Source organism: Callionymus lyra, chromosome 2 (assembly GCF_982586985.1).
Source record: "Callionymus lyra chromosome 2, fCalLyr1.hap1.1, whole genome shotgun sequence".
Taxonomy (NCBI): Eukaryota; Metazoa; Chordata; class Actinopteri; order Syngnathiformes; family Callionymidae; genus Callionymus; species Callionymus lyra.
In genome coordinates, this window is record NC_141819.1 from 25,598,769 (window position 1) to 25,617,102 (window position 18,334).

An 18,334-nucleotide genomic window follows, 5' to 3' on the forward strand; every position below is an offset into this window, starting at 1 on the left:
AGTAGATGAAATTTGGATGAACTAGTACTTTGAATGACTCCTGGACCCAATCAAGAAACGTATCAGTTATGTATGTTTCCCTGTTCCAGTCAGTGATGTGTCTGATTCCCTCACACCTATATTTGTAAAGTTGGCCTCATTAGTGTCTATGTTTGGGATCCTGTCCCTCTGCACATTTAGATTTTCCTCTTTCATTGTTTACTACACCTGCAATGATATTCTGTTTATTTTACTGTTGTCCTACCGCATGTTTTATTTAAACATCTTTTTTAGATTTTCTTGTTCGTTCGCATGTTTTCCTTCCAGTTCTGGTGGTTCCTTTAGTAGTCATTCTTTCCACTGTATATCTGTGTTTGTGTTAATAATTGCTAACTTTTATTCTTTTTTTGTTGATTCCCCCCTGTCACTAAATACAAGTGGGTGATGGTTATTTCCTGGTTTACGACAATATCATTACTCAGGTTTTTTTTCTTTACAATCAATAGATCTATAATTAAATATTGGTTATTTTCCTTTGTTTTCAGTTATTTTTAAATGGATGATCAGAAGCCAAACCAAAAAAGCAACACAAAAAAGCTAGTAGTGATAAGGAAACACACCTCTTAGTTTGACATCCACATAATTTATTAAAGCGTAAACTTTTTTTTTACATCGTTAATCGTCAGTACAGAACCCTGAATGCCCTTCAACATCAAAATTTCCATCATGCACTGATTTGTGTCCACCCACACACGCTTTCATCTTCACAGACATCTTTCGTTAGAGTCCGGAACTAGCTTCACAATCCATAATCACTAAATAATTATAGTACATTTTACATGCAGACGCGCATGCCAGAAAGTTCATGAGGATGTAAAACATTTGCACGAAATGTAATCTCCAGGAGTAAAGGCTTATTTACAATTCACGGTCTTTGCAGAAGATTTTGTACAAAGCCATTTACAAAGTGTATTTCTCATCCCAACAGACACTTGATGAGGTGATAGTCCTTCCTCCTCGGTCTCTTACACTTGTCGTGAGCATGTGTTGCCAGAAGGAAACTTTGGAATGACTTTCTCGAGGGAGGAAAAGTCATTTCTTCTTTTTCATTGCCAAGCAAACATCCATGTCTGGAAAAGAAAGACAAGAAAATGGATTTAATTATTATTTAAAAATAATAATTTCCATCTTTTCACACAACCTTCACATGCCAGAAATTCTAATCAAATTAAGTCTCTATCTTTACCACGATTCCCAGACGCAAGAAGTGTTTGATATGTTGCCAATACCTCCCGGGTTTTATTATTTGTATCACCATACACCCTTGTACCTCATATATACTTGGCTCCATGTAGCCAAGATAGGTTTAAAAGTTCAACATTTGCTTTTTATTTGTTCGTCAGTAGATGAGGTGACCTTTGTTTAACCCTGCTGCGGTGCTTTATGATGAATGGCTCATGGAAGTAGCTGTTTATGTATCGATCCGTTCTACTGTGTTTGCTGCAATGTTGTAATTTTGTATCACGTTCAAGTTTGCAGCTTCAACGTGATAAGCAATGTCCACCAGATCAATATTTCATACAACCGTGTATGTTTAGCTGAGGGTGTAATCGAGGGCTGAACGCATCGCAACACTAATTAGTAGCGTCACTGTGACCGTCTGATATTACCGTGTTGTGAACCACTCTCAGGTGTCATAATCATTCATTGATTTCCCATGGCTAATCCGGGTTGGCCGAACTCACAGAAGCCCTGCAGGTAGAGTGTACTTGGTGGCTATTTGACGTTTTCCAAGTTTAATCATCGTCCTTGTGCCCTTTAAACACCATGTACCCCAAGGTAAGAGCTCCAAATTGACCGTCGAGCATTAACTTTGAAAGCTTTGCAGGCCATTTTTCAGAAGTTTGTGTTGAGCAGAGACCTCCGAGTGTCATTGGTAGGTTAACGGAGTTTATCTTTGGAGTTTATGGACTTGAATTCATCGCAATATTCAGTATCACAAAACAGTCCTAATGCAAAGTCCTGTTACTAAGAATGTTACTAAGTAACCAATGATTTCTAAGCGTGGTTTCTGACCCTTAAAATGAGGATTGACTAAAAGGATATGCAACAAAATAGAGACCCAAAATGAAAAAAAATATAGTGTGGAGTGGAGCAGAACTTCAGAAGCAATTTGCCACTGCAAAGTCAAAAGCTACACACAACTGGCTCATGTGTGCAGATAACAAGCCCATTTAAATCTCTAAGCTTTGTCATTTGAGGTCTGAGGGGTTTCTAAAAAAAGGCATATGGTGTGAAACTGATATCAACCCGGTCATGTCAGCAGCAACTGAAAAGAGAGAGATAAGATTCTACACCCACAGTTCACCAGCTAGTAATTCCACTTATACCTGCGAAAGCTCTTCTGTCTTTCCACAGCTTGCACTTTTAGGGTTGAGTGGCAGAAATGTATTTTACAGTCACCCAGGGGAAATTGATAAAACAGCGTCAGTCTCTATCTTGTAAAGTAAATGTGAAAATAAAGGGACTTGGGAAATTACTTTTAAAGTCATGACTCAAGTACATATTAATAATCAATCATAACCTTCTTAGCCGTAAAACTCATGTGCCGGCAAATGATGAAACATATTATGGGTTAAAATTGTGTTTATATGTGTCATTTTTTCCAAATTGTGTTCGGAGTCTTGATCAAGAGGCTGAACCATGGATAGCAAAATGCTTCACTAAGACCACTTCTATTTAATTCAGATTGTTTCATGGTTTAAAGCATGGAGAAAAACATACATAGAATGATCTATCTAGACAGAATAGGAGCTTTAGTGGCTAAATTAAACCTATTCTACTCTATAGAAGGAAAGACCGCCGATGGAATGTGAAAACAAAAATGTATTAAAAACAAAAATTAAACAGACAAAGAAAAATCAAGCTGCGTATTTTTGCGCCTTTCAAGCTGGGCGTCCAATATCCAGACAGGGTCTCATGCAGATACATGAACAATTACAGTCAAGTTTTTTTGTAAATAAAGTTTATTGTCACGTAACCTGACTATTTTGAGCCAATAAAACGTGGACTGGTGTTCATAACATTTACACATTCACAACAATTATGCTTGTTGGCAGGCTTCAAAATAGTATTTATATTTGAAATATGGTTAAGTTTGATGTTATTTGTTTAACTTGTGAACTTCTTCTAAAGGTTTTTAAAAAAATATCTTTCCTCGTCTTTGGTTTTTATTCACCAAACCTTTGTTGCTCTTGTTAAAATGTTTGATGTGCACTACTTTCACTGTTCATTTTATTATAAAAAAAACTAGATTTCATTAGCTCTTAACTCTTACTGTCTAAAACAAGATTCAGAAACAGCAGCCACTTAAAGTCTAAAAACACTAAACATTGTGGAAAATTCCAGAAGCCGTGCTAGTTTTTTTTCAAGAAGGTTGTTTCCTTTCAACAGCTGTGTTGCCAAAAGATCAGGCAAAGTAAACGAGTGGAAATTGGCACCAAATACCTTTCGGCGGATGAGGCTATGAAGTCAGTTCTTGGAAGGCATTTTTGACTTTGTAATGGTCCCATTTCAAATGTCCAGCTCTAGACAAGTATTTCCCTCAAGGGCACGAAACAAAATCAAGATAACCCAGACAAAAATACCCTTTTATGTACAAACATTAAATTTGAAAAATAGGAATAAAAAAAATAATGATAATGACATAAAAACAATAATGACTTACATAGACTACAGATATTCCTATTAAAACGACCTCATCTGTTATTTGTTGAACTGAAACTTTGACATCTTCTACTTGCCAAACGCTCTGAGTCACGTACCATTAGAACTGGCAGAAAATAGAACCATGCCCCCCAACTGCTCCCTGAGCACCTGTTCACTCGATATTTCCTCTCTACTGGCGCCCTTTATTAACATCTGATGTCTTTTTCTCATTGCCATCTATTTATTTCCAACACTTTCCCCGACACTTAATCCATGGCTCGCTGGCATGCTGTGGCGTTAGAAAGGGTGATTTTTAAAAAAGACAGACGCAGGTTTCGACATTGACCTTACCTTTGCCTCATGCCACAACTTATCTTCCTCAGTTGGAATAAAACAACCATTTATTTTTAAATAGCTGTACCTCTGTTTAGACACACACGACAAGTAGACTTTTTTTGGGGGGTGGCATTTGGGGATTGTGTACTTGTGTACTGTGAAATATTCACAGCGGTGAGACATTTAATCAGCTTCTTGGCAGAGCTATGCCAAAGATTTACAAGGCAATTACTGCTGTTATCTGAATGGTTAGTGTTATGTATTTCACCCGGGCCTGGACCACGGTGAATCCGGATGGCAGCAAATGTATTATATGAAATAGGTTGTAGGAGGTTTAATAAGGAATTGACACGACTTGTGCTGAGCTGTAATTCTGGCTGGACGCCGCAGGTAATGGAATGCTTTCGGTTGAAGTGATTTTGTTCACCATTACTGTAAAGCCTTGTCAGTCTAGCATGGCAGATATCGTTTATGTTGTTATCTTTACAGTGCAGCACGACAGGCAACATTACGTACCTGCCCTAGCAACAATCTGCAGCGGCTGCTAATAATTAACGTGTAAATGCTGTCTGTGCACGTGTCCACCGCAGTAACTACATATTTGTTTTGCCGCTGGGCAATTTATCACACTATAAATGAACAGGTTATATGTTTGGAACGTTCATGATTTTTTTTCCCATTAATAAATTGCTGACTAAACATTTTTTTCTGCAGTTCACATCATCAAACTGACGGATGAAGATTTCTTTCACAGCTCAAAATCTGACACAAAAATGTATGACATTTGTTAAATCAAAACTTAATAATGTATTGGTAAATTATCATCCAACAGTATTGAAAATATTCTTGGTTTATTGTATTTATTTGGACACATTATGATTAAATTCTTACAGATACTTTTGAATTGGAAACTAATATTTAGATTCATGTAGTTTCATTTATTGTGATAATCACACTTTTCATTGAAAAAAACTATATTTCAGGTTTCTACAGAGCATGGACAAGGCATGGTAAAAAGTAAATGAAGGAATTGGGGCCTCAATATGATGTGTACACGAAGGCCCTAAAAAAGGACATGTCTGGGCGAAAGAGAACGTTTTCGTAGCTATTAAAATGTATTTTAAAATACGTATAAAATGCGTGATAAATACAAGTGATGGTCTGATGAAGCTTCATGAAGCAGTGTCGTCATTTACAGAGCCCACTAGATGGAAGTCTGATAGCGCCACCCACTGACTAATTAATTATTATTAATTATAAAAAAAAACATAATGAACATATTTAGTGGCCACAAATTAGTATTTTATTGGATAAGAACAAGTATGTTGTGTGCGTGTTATATTATGGCAACACTGTACTTGCACATTTCTTGATAAGTTTAACATCAAGTTCGTCTAGATTTTTGGCTGGTCTGGAAAGACAGGTATAATCATTGGTACATTTTTGCTTTGACTCCAGACAAAGTAAAAGTATACTTTGTCTGGAGTCAAAGCAAAAATGCATATTTATTACCAATAAAATATTGATATTCACCCTTCATTTTCAGCGTACGCCCCAGTTTCTTTGCATTGGGTCAAAATGGACCATGCAGAGTATGTATTTCTGGCAGCCAGGGAGGTTGTTCATCTTGACCCAGAGACAAATCAAGGGATACCACAAGAACATTTGTTTTCCAGCCTTCGGGTCACCTTGACCCAGAGATAACACAAGGGTTAATACGTTTAAGTTGTAACTTAAAATTGTGATTGAATGATTCCGTACCACACATGGGCTAAATGAAATGTATACAGTACCTCCCTAAATCCAGCCTCTTAGGCTTGTCTGCCTGTTCAAGCACTTTAAGTTCATCTACTCAAGGTTTGCTTCCCACTGTGACAATGTATTCAATTTCAGCCGGTAAAATATGGGCTCAACGATTCAACCACACATTTTCAGCGATGCTAAACTGTATGTTCTTTTCAAGCAAACCTTTTAGAGGTCCTAGAACTCAATAAGGCCTTTGGTTGATTGTGATCAGGAGTGTTATATGACGCATTTTACAATCAGGTAGGTGCAGCCCACATGGTGAGAAAAAGGTTTTCCTGATTGCAGTCCTCTATCTCCTGCAGAGTTCAGGTCCCAGATGCACCAGAACCCGAGCTCTTTCTCCCAGACCACTGGCAGCAGGAAAGCCTCAGAAACACTATTCTTTCAAATGATTGACGTGGTCGACCTTTTCATTACTAGCTTGTCGAACTTTATGATTCATTTCGCAAACTTTTTCCATCACCTTTTCATCTCTCATGCCTGGACTGTTCTCCTGCCCTCTCTATGTGCTCTATAACTATGGGTCAGTCAAGGGTTGGTACACAAAGGATGGGACCTGTTGAACCTTCAGGACCACAGAACTCTTTGGTAACTTCAAGTTCCCTGATGTGTCAAGATTCCTTGAGGCACTCCTGCCTAGTTCCTGAATTGGTTCATCAAACTACAATCTATGACATGGCCTGCGCTATAACAGAGAATATGGGAATAAAAGGGTTTCTAATTGTTTGTTTTGGCGCCCTCATCTGGCACTCTGGACAACAGTGACAATAGTTTTCCCCTTCCGAAACACCTAGCCAGAAGAATTTCTCCAGGACCAGGGCCTTTGTTATCTGCAAGAAGACGGGTATGGGCGAAACGGTTTGGTGATGGGATCTAGGAGTAAGGAGGTGCTTAGCTTTACATTTAGTCACTTGATACAGGAGAGCATTATTTTAACATGAGGATGAGAAAGGGTGTAATGGAATCCCACCATTGTATACGTAAAAAAATGAAAACCCTTGTTGTTAGGTGTTATTAAGTGTTGCAACCCTAATGCTGTTTGATACATTAATTGGCAAGTTTCATATGAATCAATTTTCTTACTAACCATGCCTTTTCAACTTATACTTAGACATTATTTTTTGTACAGGCTTTTCCCTAGGATTCCTGTGTTTGTGTTATGTGTCCTGGACTTGTATTTGCACGTATTTTAGCTGTGTATTGATTTTTGATTGTTAAAGACCCTGGTCTAGAAAGGCGCTTTACAAATAACCTTTAATTACTTACTTAGCAAAGTAAAAAAAGGGACCTGTTCCTCCATCTTAACCTATTTTATGCATCTAAATGTATGAATCTATTACATATTGACTGGAGAGATTTATTAGTTCACTTTAAACACTTTTCTTTTTCACTCCTTTCGTCACGTCTATTTAGGAATCTCCTTGACTATTTGTGCCCAAGGTGCTGGACTCAAGTGTGAACATGTTTATATTTGGGTGTCACATTTCCCTTGACCTGAAGCAGGAGCAGCTAAACACGATGTGCAAGCTCAGCAAGTTTTACAATGACAGTCTGGTCTTGGAGGTCTTCACTGTACCGTCTGACGGATCAGAAGAAGCAGGTTTACATCCACCGTTTGATTTATTGAATCATATTTATATTAAACCAGTTCAGTATAATTGTCTTTATTGTCATGCCCCATCTTTGATCAGGGGTCTCCAAAGTGTTCCACAAAGGGCAGCAGTGGGTGCAGGTTTTTGTTTCAATCAATCGAGACGATCAAGTGTCTTCAGAGTGTAATCAGTTGACTGTCAGTCTGGTGTTGCTTGTCTGAACAGAAAGTTAATTGTTTAAACTGTACATGCTTCATTGGTTGAAAAATAAACCTGCACCACCCCTGCCCTTTGGAGAATTGTTTGGCTATTCTTGCTTTTGATTCTTCTCTCTTAAGAAGAGGCTCAAAAGCTGTAAATGATTGACTGGGTTTGGCTCTTTCCCTGATCACTCCTTGTACTGTGCCCATTTGCAAATCCCTAGAGACTGATCCTGATGTTGTTATTATCGTTTTTTCCCCCCAAGTATGTTTTTCCTCTCTTTTTAGTTGGCTGGTCTGATAACCGTTCATCCGTGCCCCTGTATCCCTTTTCACATGTTTTTTTGTTGTTTGTTTATAGCCTTGTTGCTGAACACATCCTGGATTTAAACTTGAGTTTGACTGTTTCTGCTATTGAGTCCTCACTTGTTTTTGTAACGTTTAAAAGATCATTCGATGAAATAGGATCTTTCTGCAGAAAATGTTCATTAAAAATGTTTAGCATCTATGGTTGTACTAATCAAACTCATCAATTCAGGACATGTTTAATACCTAATGAAAAACTTTTGATTTGAAAAGTTAAGAAAAACTGATCTTCTCATCATTTTTAAAAATGAAAGCGCCACTACTTTCACAGCTGCTCTCACTGATGGGGCCATCTTATTATTTTATTCTTAGTTTAGGATCTCAATTTAATTAAAAAAAATTGTGCTCAAATTATTACTTGATCTGGTCTTTACCCTCATTATGGTCACAGCAATTTCAAGGTCTATTCGACAAACTCGACATTTTTGGTCATTTGTGGGAAAAAATCGATAAAAAGAAAATAATAATTTGTCATCAGACCTCATTCCACCAGTCAAACAACTAAAAAATATGTTTTCGCTCAGAGACGAGCGTGTGTTCCTTTTACATTTCTAATGTTTTACAGCAACTGATTGTTGTACTTTTACATCTGCTGTGGAACGTGGGACCTCATAATAACCTCATACATTTTAAGCTCTGATCACTTTTGCTTTTTTCTCACAAAGTCAATTTAGACTCTCTTTTATGCCTCCTCACCCAATCCATCAGTTAAGAAATCTCATATTCTGGCTCACTGCTGCAGAAACTAGAGTCTGCTGCTGAATAAAATCCATTGTGTTGTCTGTAAGCGTTTTCATTTATAGACTTATAACCGTTGAAACAGTTTCTTCATGAAACTCCACGATCCTGTCACAACCCCTTTAACAGTATTTCGGTATCTTCATGAAACACCAAGATCCTGTCACCAGACCAGCATAAAAACCTGCAATTTAACATTAGATCACGTCTACTTATTTTCTTGGGTGAATGGTTTTCAAAGCGACACCGATCATTTTGATCTATTAGAATCATAAATGTGTTGGAACCCGCATCTTCTGCTTTCCACATTTGGTGCCAAGTCCCGATGGAGAAAGCTGTTTCGTGGTAATTCATGAGTGGAGTGAACATCTGGAAAGCTGGACGTCGCCACCAATTTCCAACCAAATAGTCCACTAGACCTTTTTTAAGTGGCAACCACAGATAATCAACTCAATTGTTGGTGAGAGGGATGTTAATAAGGGAAAATGTATGAAGCAATATTCAACTGTCGCCTGCACTCACAGCAACAGTGTGTTTTGGAAAGCTGGCCAAGGAAAAATGAGGAAACGTAGAATGTAACGGGAAGGATATGTGTTAAAACTATTCACTTCTGGATCTCTCTCGTACCTTTAGGCTCTAACTATCAGTTAAGTGCTACGTTGTTGCTCTTGTGGATTTCCACTTCCCCTTAAAACCTGAAACAACGTAAGCCATGCTTTGTTCCACTGCCATACCCCATTAAAACCAGAGCTGAGATGGATTAAAGTGTGATTTTCGAGCCACGTGGAATGGTGTCCACTTGTTCAGCACTTCCATCATCGCTCTAGAATGGCCTGTTATATAACTAAAAAAACTTCTGGACAGCTCAAACCAATGTGTTGATTTAAGCGTCTCGTAAATATAACTTGGACCTGTATAGTACTCATCAGTATCTGTCTGTTTGTACAAAACTCTATTTTCATTTAAATATTCATATTAGAAAATGTGCTTAAGCCCAGCCCACTGAAAATACTTCATTTTTCTGAAAGTTTATCTTGTTAACTATAGCCACCCCCACTCTGCTGTGATTGGTCAAACATCGAGGTTAGTCACCGTACGTCATCCATCCCAAAAAGTCCCTACCTTCTTGGGACTCTTGGTATAAACAAAGCGGGGCATGATTACAACTGGCTGGAGGAGGAGTAAATCCATTACCATGTCATAATGGGTTCAGCTCCCGTAACCTTTCATTTGCTGAAATTCTTTAAAGGGCAACGATGTGAAAACCCATCTCTCCTGACTTACATGTTTCAAATTTGGAAGTGTTGTTTTTGTTTTGAACTTATTGCTTTATAAGAGAGAGGTTACGAGGGCGGAGTCCATTATGACATAATAATGGTTTCCCTCCTCTTCCATGCCAGCTGTAATCACGCCATGCTTTGTTTATACAATGAGTTCCTTGGAGGTGGAGACTTATAGGATTGATGACGCGCGATGACACACCTAATGCCAATTTTCGAACGTAAATATTTCAATGAAAGGAGAGTTTTGTACAATAGAGGTCCAAGATCAATTAAAGACACACTTAAATCAACACATGAGTTGCCCTTTAATAAACTATGCAATCTGAAAACGAGACTTTGCACGTGCTCTGCATTCCACAGCTCATTTAAGATGTACTATGTCAGAAATCAAAGATTAAAAAGGATGAGTGATTAATTGGGTTCTCGCTGCCTCCTGGGGGCTCATGAATACGAATGAATGACATTCGTCTTCATAAGAGGAATGGCAATTCCAATTATCGACGTCGACCTCTGCTGGTGTTTGTGTTGACATAACTAACCTGCTCGTGGAATTAATATCTGCGGTAACTGCGAAGGCGTGAACCAACATCTGTCGTGTCCAACTCACCTCACAGAGACGTTCTGTCCGTCTGAAAGATTTTTCATCAGTTCATCTTTCTATCAGTCCATTCTGTGGAATTTTATTTTGTTGTTAATCGATTCTTGTTGTTGTTTAGCTTAATGATTTTGAGAAGGAATGAAGAGAACGTTTTTTGATGGGCGAGTTTTTGACCTTCAACTATGTATATTACTTTATTGTTAATTTTTCATTTTTCACTTTGGAGTTGTTAGTATCGTAACTGTGATGAAAACAACCAGCCAATGATTGCAGGCTAGTAGATGGATAAGCTCATCATAGAGAAGAGGATTAACGACTTCCTCATCCTTTCCTCATTTTTTGGTTCCATCTGCTTTGACAGCGACTGTCTCCCGAAGAAGGGCTTCAAGAAAGCTGTCTCCAAAACTGCTAAAGCAGAGAGCAGGAAATAAATTCTCCACTACGACTCAAACTGTTGTTGAGAAGATGCTTGTACGAGCTGCATGGACTCTTGAACTCCATAAGGAGTTGCACAAAGATCAGAAGCTGGGTTGGGTGATAATAAGCACCAGGGGTGTTGAGAATAAGCTGCAGAGTCAGCACTTGATGTATGAGCTCTGTATGCAGAGGACCAGTGTTTCAGCAATGCTTCATTAAAAGGTTAATTGGTTCATTTGAACACTCAAGATGCTGCGACGGTCTGAAGAAAACAGACTTTTCATCCTCATATCTGTTTTTCTTTTATATTTTATTTACTGATTGATGTGTAATATGGTTCAGCATTAAGCTCAACCAGTTGTGTTAGTTTGCACAAGGGCACCAGCTGAGGATTTGGACCGTCAACTGAGTAATCCGGCTTCCTGTCATCAGATAACTGTCAGGTTTCTGCTGGCAGCCAACTTCGGTGCTTATTTTGCAGACAGTAAGAAGATGAAAGCTGGAGCAGAATTACTTTGTTTTCAAGGAAAAGCAACGCATCACACCGTCATGAATGAATATTTACAAAACAGATTATCGCTCTTCAACACGGTTTGTCGAAAACAATCTGAATGAAGGTCAGTAAAACAGCATATGGGTTATTATAAAGTGCCATCCAATGTATATAAATACTAGGTCAGCGAGAACTGCTTATTCCCAGAGCACACTGTCTCATTTCCAGTAACACAAGGGCCTTGTGATGAATGTAAGAGAAATTCAATGGAACGACCTTGAAAATATTTTAAATAAACGTATTCCCCTCGCTTATGACACAACTATGTACAATTGTTCATGAAAGGTTGTCAAAATCTACTTTTGCAAATTCATACAATACAAAACAAAAAGGCCATGTGTTAAAATTTGAACTTTTTGTTAAACCACAGGAAATTGATTAATTTCACCAAATTATGTTGTTGGTCATGAATACTCTGAATTGCCACCTTGCTGTGCATTTTAACACATTTATAATAAGTAAGTAAGTAAGTAAGTAAGTAAAGGTTATTTCTAAAGATATTTCTAGACCAGGGTCACAAAGCACTTGAACAATCAAAAACAATACACACTTATAATATATACTTTAAAAGGTCAAGACACATAAGACAAACACAAGAGTCCCAGAAAATCAAGGAGAAGCCTGCACAAATAAAAATGTCTTAAGATGTTTCTTGAAGGAGTCAGTAGATCCATGAAACACAGAGGGAGAGGAAGAACATTCCTCTGGTCCTGAACCGTGTGCGAGGAACCATCAGTAGATTCTGATCCACAGACCTCAGAGCCCGAGCTGGGGTGTAAGGCTGGATCAGATCACTGATGTAAGGAGGAGTCTGACCATGAATAGCTTTGAAAGTAAGAACCAGAATTTTAAAGTTGATCCTGAAAGAAACTGGCAGCCAGAGAAGAGTTTTAAGGATCAGAGAAATGTGAGTTCTTCTACTAGAGCAGGTCAGAATTCTCGCTGCATATTTTTGTATTAACTGCAGGCGAGACATCTCTATCTTGTTTAGACACAATAAGAAACTGTTCCAATATGCTAAACAAAAAGACACAAACACAGGATTATAAGCTCCAGATCATGCTGTGACAACCTTTTCCTAAATTCAGAGATTGTTCTCAGTTGAAGGAAACAGTTTATGGTCAGTTTTCTGCAGTGTTGAACTAGACACGTGTCTTTGTCAAATACAACAGCCAGGTTTTTCAGGCTAAGTTTGACCGACTTAATCCCTCACTCTTCTCAGCAGGATCAGGTGATCAACTGTGCCAAAGGCTGAGGACATTTTAATATAAACTGTCAAAAATAAAAAAGGCAGCTGTCATCATCTGAGGACAAAAGATTGGCTGAGTCTGTGCCTCTTTTTAAATCTCTTTTAAAAACACACTTTTAAAGACTGGCTTTTGTGTAATGTTCCCTTTTAACCCTTAACTGGGTTCATCAATGGGCTTTAACTCTCCTTTCTTTTCAGTGTTTAATCATATTATAAAAAAAAAAAATGTAATTAAAAAGTGCTATATGAACAAAAGTATTTTTATTAGTATATTATTATCATACCAAACTCCAGTGATGTTTAAATCAAATGTAAGACTATTGTGAGACCGAAATGCGTTTGTTTCAAATATATAGTTTTATTGCTGCGCATTGAAAGTATTTATAAAGAAGTCAAGTGTTCAAAATGTTTTTATTTTGTGTACAGTATTTTCCTTGTCATTATGTACTTTAGCCCGGGGTCCCCCAACCTTTTATGCACCACTGACCGGTTAAATGTTGGCAGTATATAAACGGACCGACCCTCATATAAGAACTTTTAAGAACATTTTTTTTTTTTTAATAACACCAGCATCTTGACAATTCAAGAGCCACAGGCTAATGGCTAATGAAAATACCATCTTTAAAAGAAAACAATTTATGACAGTTATAATCGGTAGATATTTTTTTCTGTGCGGGCCGGTAACGATTGCCTCATGGACCGGTACCAGTCTCCGGACTAGGGGTTGGGGACCAATGCTTTAGACAACCTGATGGATATCTAGAGAATCACACCCTCAAAATACAGTATGTATTAGGTTGCTCTACTCTCTCAGTAGAAGATATTAAGTCTTCACCTCCTGACATCTTTTTCCCATTTCATCAAGTCACTCATCAATCTCTCATGTCTGTGTGAGATCTCACGGCGGCTCCAATGTGCTGACCAACCAGAAAAACACTGAATTCGTCCACCCATGTTTCGCTTAGATCATGGAAATATGAACTTTATTAATGGGCTGATCGACTTTGAGCTCAAATCCGCGAAATTATCTCTTTCTGATGTTGGCGGATTTTTCGAAACTACAAAAAAAGAGAAAGAAGATCAATGACAATTTGTTTTTAAAGAATGTTTAGTAGAAACTAATTGTTTTATTTTCATTATACATTTTATCAACATTCTGACCAGATCTGAGCGAAAACACATTCGACAATTGATCACAGATTCATCCGGAAAGAAAAATCTTTCCGTGGCAAATCAATTTTCGGAGCGTTGATGTCCAGCCCGATGTGAATCAAACACACTTGCATCTGTCCACCATAAGCTCCTCTTCCCTCCACCTCATCCACTCCTGCTGAGAGGTTTTTAATTTCAACCTTTTTGCATATGGCCTCACAATGAGTTGCGAGAAACAAATTGAATTCCAATCTTTAAACTAGTTAGGTCTGCATCGCGGTTGGCGTTTTGATTGGTTTTCCAAGGGTGTCTGGTGCTCGTGGAGCAACTGTAAGTGCCGGGCTGAGGCTGAACCTGCTGTGCGACTCACAGACGAGCTTCTCCCAAGGGTCGTGCAGCTGTGGCTGTTCGTACTTCAAGTGTCCTTCCACTTCACTCTCTTTTTAAGGGAAAGAACTTCCGAATACCGTCTTGTCAAAAACCTCCTTGAGTTTTTCTGGGAAGATCTAATGAGGTGTTGCCATAAATTATTCCGCCAGTGTGTCCTGGATGTGTTCTTGGGACTCCTCCCAAGAAGATATAGCAAAAGTTTCCAACTTGAGTTTTGTTGTGAAGAAGCAGAAGTTAAATGTTGAGCCTTACCTGGAGCACATAGTCTCTTTGGTCACATGACCACAGGTGAGGGACACAATGTCGATATAATTGCATAGCATCTACAGCAACTCAATCACAAAATCTCTGCAACTTTTGAGACGGGGAAGAAGAAATATATAGATATTTGCTAAAATGTATATTTACCAAACTGACTGTAACAAGAAGATTTTTTTTTTTTTTTTAATCTTTTGAGGCTAAATCAATCTTTTCTTAGATGTCAGTTGTTGACTATGTCTTTAATCTCTCAGTATGTTATACACCACTTTGTAAAACAAACAAAAAACACTGAACAGGCTTATTGTACAAAAATGTAAAACCAATTCAAATATATGGATGGATGGATTGATGGATGGATGGATGGATGGATGGATGGATGGATGGATGGATGGATGGATGGATGGATGGATGGATGGATAGATGGATAGATGGATAGATGGATAGATGGATAGATGGATAGATGGATGGATGGATGGATGGATGGATGGATAAACTTTAATAATCCCTCTGGAGATTCGGAAACAATGATCAATTCGCTTTTATATACATGACTTTAAGTTTAAGTGCTCTGCAAATAATCTTGTTTTGAATTGGGTGAAGAAAAAGACGCTGACATTAAAATCTCTCGCTTTGGTTTCGATGAGCAACAGATTTGTTTTAAGATCTTTGACATTTCGGAGAATATGACTCTCTGAAGAGACGGCTGTTAAAATACAAAGACATTTCAGTGCATCTGGGTTTCAACGATACCTCTCGGCTTTCATGCCAGATCACATTATTTTCTTATTTGGTTTACTTATTTAATAGTGCTCAGATTGCTTTTCAAGCCACTTTCCTCTCAACTATCTTTTGGAAGTATTTTTTGTAATTCATGACATGTAAAATATCTTCACCTTTTCCTCCTCGGTGCTTCTATTTTGCATTTTTTTCACATTCATCTTACATGTGCACTGGTTCATTAAAAGTGAGTATGTGATAACACACCATAATACTCAATAACAAGGAGATTAACCATGAATAGGTCGAGGCTAATTTAAATGTAAAGCTTCAGCTTTTGTTCGCTGTGATTCATATTTTGACTCGAATTTAGACTGTGTAATTGCTTCTGTGATGCCCACAACAACCCACCTTCACCATGGCACCTGATCGCAGCTTTTATTTTAAAATCTAAATTTGTGTTAATATTGATTTTAAGACTTTTGTAGCAACAGTTACATTTGTATTTTATTGAAAGACCGTTTATAGACAGTGAATCTTCAAAAATTAAGTGATGATTTTTGGCCAGCAGATAAGCTCATGTAGAGAAAAGAAGTACGTGAGAAAGAAAACACAATGAAGCTGCTCGTGGATTAACGACACACAACATCGTGAATGTAAAACTGTGTCACACAAATCCAATCAATCATTAACTTGCCTATTAATTCACCACTTATTACTCTCATGCTGATATGTTTTGATATTGAGACAACACTATTTCTAAGTATATCCTAAGTATTCATCAAGATCAGATCATTTATTCAATTATTTATTTATTTTATCAATATGATATTTTAATTAAATGTGTAAGATATAGATCTAACATCACACCTGTATTACAAGTATTATTATTAATTTTTGTTTTGTGTGTCAGTTTCATGTCTCCTCGTAAATACCTACGTCGGTGCATCTGCACAATTAATAAAAAGTTGGCGAGAACAAAGCCCCTTAAATAACTTCACTCAAAGAACTAACATTTCTTAAACTCTCAAATACTAATTCAACATGAAAAGTTCTGTACTTACAGTGGCTGACTCAGATAAACGTTTTCACTGCAGGTGCTGTTCTCTGTATTTTGAATGCAGCTGTAAACAGATGTTAAATCCCCCCCCCTCCGCCCCCGAGAGGAAACTGTCCATCACCCAGAGGGGTCGCATACACCTCTGAAATTTATAACCAGGAAGTGCTGTGTGATGGGGCGTGAACATCACACTGGAGAGGGACTGATACATCAAGCACAGATGTGAAATCGATCTTATTTTTACCTGTAATCTCAGTGATTACATGTTATTTCATTTCTAGACGGCGGACGACAGAAGAAAATCATCCAAAGGAAAATACATATTAAAAGTTTTCTCTCTGGTACATTAAAAACAAAATGTTGAACATTGAAGATAAACCTTCTTGGTCCATTATTACAACAAGAAACATTACAACATCTAAACCAGACCTGGGCCACATGTGGCCCTCGTAATGTCAAAGTATCATCATGTATAAATGGTTCTAATACATTAACAAATGTATTTTGTATTTATTATTTATAAAAAATCTATAGAAGAATAAAATAGCAGCTTATTTAGCTTAATAAATGTCACAGCCTAATGACAAATGTCATTTTTTGAGGGATTTTCTCGTCTTTCTTTTTGCTTGACGGCCCCTAACAACATTCACATCATTTAATGTGGCCCTTGAAGAATTATAATTGCCGACCCCTGCTCTAAACGTTTCTCCATCATACACTACAGAGGTTGGCATTGCAACAAAACACATATAAAACTGTATGATCTGATTTGGTTGAGAAGATATTATTGATTCGTTTTCTGACTCTTGCTGTGGACAATGATCTGCTCTGAAGTCCAAATGGTCGGCCGCCAGCCGCCACATTCGGTGGTCGATCCACAGATGAGCAGAGCTGATAAGAAGTCGACTTCCAGCTTCTTTGAGTTTGTTCTGTTGAAGATTTCATCGCTGTCATAACAGATACCACGACTTCAGACAGTAGTTTCAAAAGCTTGTTTTTTTTTAAAGAGGAAAGGGGAAAACAAACTGAGATCATACCAAGAGTAGTCCAATTCAGAACTTCAAATAAAAGCGTCTTCATATTCATCTGACACAAAATTGTGAACTGTGCCACCGACCGTAAGGAAATACATTTTCAGTATTTAGAAATTAGCATTAGCATGTTAGCATTTAAAATGAGCATTTTACTTATAAGTTCTAATTTTTTTTTAATCAAAAAAATGTTGCTTATTCAACTTTTTTTTTTTTGGATTATACATTTAAAAGCAGAGACTGCGGGCCATGTGAAATCTGCTCAAGGGCAACAAATGGTCCCGGCGCCTGACTTCAGAGTGGCTATTATTTCCTAAATTTAGGGGCAGCAGAGCCGAGGGCAGCTAAGGGTTTCGGTCACACCAGAGAATTCCGCTTCCTGTTTGCGTTAAGATTTTGTCGCACAGTTCTCGTCTCCCACAGTTTCTCTTTTGCTCCCTTCACCCTGCTGCGCTCCATCTGCACCTCATTCTGCCACTCGAACCCCTGCTGACCTTCTTCGCTATCAGAGATGTAATCCTCAGAAGAATCTGGCGTACCATGTTCCCTATCATCCTTCAACACGCCTCATATCTCCCTCACAAATTGGATAAGGAAACTATAAATATACATATGTTTGTACCTCCCGTGACTAGTATGTTCCTGGCCTGGTTCAGTGGAATCCAACAAATACGAAGCTGTAATCCTGCTGCTCTTCCACAGCTGTCAGAGCTCATGAATAGAAACGTTTATCACATCACCGCATTAGCTCAATAAGCAAGAGCCTCGCTTGGATTATTTCATGTGACAAATACTTCTTACGGGTGTCAGCATTAAATAACTAATTCATCGCACACCTCTTGACATTAGGGACAATTTGGGTTTTTAATATTCGGGAGACTGTAAATGGTGTTAAACA

General features: G+C 37.9%; 1 protein-coding gene across 1 annotated transcript in view; it reads right to left on the bottom strand.

Moving 5' to 3' along the window:
• Positions 1–687: 687 nt before the first annotated feature.
• Positions 688–18,334, bottom strand: part of uts2r1 (urotensin 2 receptor 1) — a 41,808-nt gene continuing 24,161 nt past the window's right edge. Inside the window, exon 4 of the mRNA XM_087782872.1 lies at positions 688–1,109. The gene's annotated coding sequence lies outside the window, so the exon portion shown is untranslated. The remainder of the gene's footprint in view (positions 1,110–18,334) is intronic.